Source organism: Pteropus alecto, unplaced genomic scaffold (genome assembly GCF_000325575.1).
Source record: "Pteropus alecto unplaced genomic scaffold, ASM32557v1 scaffold231, whole genome shotgun sequence".
Lineage (NCBI taxonomy): Eukaryota > Metazoa > Chordata > Mammalia > Chiroptera > Pteropodidae > Pteropus > Pteropus alecto.
The window spans coordinates 1,243,031-1,247,520 of record NW_006431805.1 but is presented as its reverse complement, the minus strand read 5'-3'; positions in this window follow the sequence as shown (position 1 = coordinate 1,247,520).

Below are 4,490 nucleotides of genomic sequence, written 5' to 3'. Positions count from 1 at the left end.
AACATATAAATAAAGATATTATATTATCTATAGTAAAAGGCTTAAGATACAGCATAACTATTTTGTCTCCACATTTTCCCAGTATAGAAGTTTTCTATAATGAAATGTATTTCTAAAGCTTTTAAAGTAATTTTATAAAATTGATGAGAAAAAAACATATGCTGGTATAACCAAATATTTATTATATACAAGGAAAACGATACAACTAAGAATTTTAAACTATAATATTATCAGAAATTACAGGTAAGATAGTCTTTTCAAGCAGCTTATTATAGTTTTTTCATTGTCTATATATATAAATACAACACATAAAAACTCATTACTACAGAATGCTTTATTAACATCAAAAGACAGTCTTTATGACATGATCTATGATTGATTGATTTACCTGAAAGCCACTTTCATACTAAGGGAGAAGATCATTCTTCGCTAGAAAGCATGATGGAATGTAATAAATCATTTATTTCATCATCTTACATAGCAATAAAGTTAAAGCTATGAGTTGATAAGAATCTAAACCAAGAGATGATTCTTTGTATAAAAAATAGAAAATACATAGATGGCTTTCTCATTTTGAACCTTCCAATACTACATATATAATACTAAAACTATGATGAAGTACATGAAAATAATTTGAAATTGGCTGAAATTATTTTGAGCTCTTTGCTTTTCCATTGGAGTCTGCTTCAGATTCACCTTTAGATAATATTTTATAAAGTTGTCTATCTGAAAATCATGTTTACATAAAAATAATGCTTTACTAATGCACATTCAGTATAAATTCAAAATTTAAATAATTTGATAAGATATTGTCAGAATAATGAACTATTTTTCTGATACTATCAATTTATTATATTCATTGAATAAATATTGTATATTTTCAAATTAGTTACAGACTTTTAAAATTCCCTTTTAAATTCCAGTCATGTATTCTATATCTAGTCAATATGTCAAATTATCTCTTATCTTCTGAAAAAAAAGTAGTTCAATCTTTTAATATACTTCCCTTTATAATATTTGAGAGATTAGAGCATAGAAATAATTTTATTAAAGAGAAATTAAGACTTCACTTATATGCAGAATCTAAGGAACAAAAAGAACAAACTACTCAAAAACAGACTCACAAATATAGAGGACAATCTGGTGAAAGCCAGAAAGGAGGGAATCAGAGGGCTGGAAGAATGAGGTGAAGGATTAAAGAAGTACAAATTAGTAGTTGATAGATGGTCACGGAGATGGAGAGCACAGCATAGGGAATGCAGTTGGCATTAATGTATTGGCTACATGGAGAGCCAGATGAGATAAAGAGAAATTAGGAGGATCTTTTTATAAACTATATAAGTGTTTAATCAAAGTACTGCAAACTTGAAACTAATAATAAAATTAAGAAACATTCAAACAAACAAACAAAAAAACAGAAAAAATTCATTCTATTTTCAGAAAGCCTTTTTTCCATCAATTAAATATATTTTTTTAAATGAAGCATCAACATTTATAAAATCCCTCTGCCAAATATCCAAATTTATCCTCTCAAAATAAATAAAAAGTAGCAAAACAAACAACAAATTGTACATTGACAGGCATTTTTCACTGGGGGATAAATGAGCTAAATCAGATGATATATGGATGATGTATTATAGAATTGTACATTTGAAACCTAGATAATTTTATTAGCCAGTGTCAGCCCAATAAATTTAATAAAGAATAAATGCTTGTCTTTCAATACTAAGTCCAGGCCAGGAGGTTAAATAAAAATATGCACCATTTAACATTATATAATCCTTATTTCCATACTCTCCCTGCTAGATATTTGAGGGTCTTAAATAATTTCTGTTTCTGAACCTTCAATCTAACCAGGTTTTACCACCAATAAGAATATACCAAATTGTCCATAATTTCAAAACTCCCAGTGGCGACTGCCATTGTTAACCCCCAGTAATAACAATTACCTCAGCTAAAAAGCAATTGCTTTTGCTACCACTTTCAGAGTGTGCAGGAGTTGTATGTGCTCAGAAACTTTGATGACTTTCAAGTGCCTTCTAGGGCTTGGTTTTGGGATTGTAAAATTTTGATGACATTCACTTCTCTAAGCCTTCAAGGTATTTAAAAAGGAAACTAATGTGATACTTCCCACTATACAACACCACACTACATCTCATTTATTGCTATAATTTGCATCATATAGTTCCCTGAAGCTGCTTCTTTAGTGGTACAAGATAAGTTCTCACCTTCCCCACACTTTATGGCACGTTCATAGTATTGGCAAGACTATGTAGTGTATAGCCCCCTCAATTCTTCCTAGTAGTGCCTGGATTTGGAGATTCTGGAGATTTCAGCTCAGCCTCCAGTCTTTGTCATAAATATTCTTTCTTCTTTCTGTTTGGAATCAGAGCCACTTACGTAAGATCAAACATGCATATCCATCCATTTTAAATTCTTCAAATAATAACTCTACTATCTTAGTTATAATAACAGTCCTGGAAAACTCAGAATCATCTACAGAGACATAAACAATATTACCCACATGACTGACTTTTCTTTGAGGAAGGGAGCCATACAACATGAGATAATTTAGAGAAAAGTAATTTTTAAAATTTGCGTGAGTTATAGAGTCTTATTTGCCACTGTATCCCTAAGCACTTGATCACTAGCTAGCTCTTTAATTGAGGTGAAAAGCCTTCTGGGAGCATCCTCCAGAGTGAGGGTAAGGACAATTCTAAGAATACCTTCCAAGGTCCTTTGATTTGAATAATAAAAAAAAAGGAAAATATTATTGAGGTATACCTATAAATGGAATCCATTGTTTGACTACTGGTTCCGTTTTAAGGGAATATTGTCCATTTGAGCAGAGAATAAAAACTGGAAAATCACAAAGGAAGGACTTAGTATATCAGGAATAAAGGCAGGATAGATATAGCTCAGGTGAAACTCAGAAGTAAGTCCTGAAAAAGAGAAATGTGATTAAGGTGAGAGGAAAAGAATTCATGTGAAAGATCAGTGGCTACAAAGAATTAAATGTATTTTAACCAAGAGCTCAGCAAAAAGGATGGAATAATACCAAGAATTTAAACCACAAAAAGTGGGGCAGCTTGTGAAAACTCCAGGTTAGTCATCTTAAGATAGTTAAACTAGTTCAAGTAATTAGTCTGGGTGCTGCCAATGTAATATGTGTTCCCCACGCAAAGATGACTTATAATAAAAGATTTGAAAAAAAAGACTTTGAAATCAGACAGTTCAGGCAGTAGATTTCCACTCTGCATTACTTAAACTCTCTTGGGATTGATTTTAGGATATTTTTGGAGGAAATGATATGTAGACATTCATTAATTAATGAAACTGACTAACAAGATAAAAAATGTTTCTTCTTTAATTTTTTTTAAAATTTTATTTTATTAGCTTTAAGTATATTATACTGAATGAAATAAGTTGGACAGAGAAAGATAAATACCATATTATTTCACTTATATGCGAAATCTAAGGAACAAAAGTTACAAACAAGTTTCTTTTTGGATAAGGCCTGGTGATAACTGTTCTTCATTTAAGTAATGACGATAGAAGAAATTAATTTTGGTTTTCTCTAAGTACTAATAATGAGAGATATTAACAAGAAAAGTGCACATTAGCTCCTAAGTGTAGGCATTGGATGACTTATTATTACATTCTCATGCGTGTGTTTATGTGTGCATGTGCGTATGTGCTTAAAAACCTAACAATGTTTAGGCATGTAGATATTCTGTTTCATCAAACTTTCTGCATAGCTGGGGATAGGCTGAACAAGTTTATTGCAACTATTGTCAATGATGATAGCAGCTAACAATTATTAAGTATTTGCTTTCTGCCAGATTCTGTTCCAAGCTTTTTTGTGCATAAGCATATTTAATCTCATAGAAATGCTATAAGGTAGATTCTATTTTTTTATATGTAATAGAGATGAAGATAACTGAATTGCCCTAATTCCAGAGCCTATACCCTTTAACAATGTATTTGTTCCAAACTTTCTGAATTTACTTTCCTACTTCGTTAATCAAAATATACTATAATGCTAACATTAACTTAAGTTTTTCATTATATTTAGTGTTAAATGTTATTTTAAGACATTCTAATAATAATAAGTGGTTGTTTGATTTTGTAAATGTCATTAATTGACAAAAAAAATTAGCATTTCTGTATTTCTTAAACAGTTTTTGAAAATTTTCTTCTCAGTAGTATCTTAAAATATGGGCATCATCATTAGTATGGTAAAATCTTCCTCAGGAATTAAGAACCTTATGAAATTTAGGACAAATACTTTAAATATGAATTATGAGTATACATTTCTGGAGATACAAAGGGCTTTATTAAATTAATTTTTTATTTAAGAATAATTTATTTCTCAGTTATAGTTGGCATACAATACTATATTAGTTTCAGGTGCACAGCATAGTGATTAGACATCTATATAACTCACAAATTGGTCACCTCAATTCATCTAGTGCCCCTCTGACACTAAA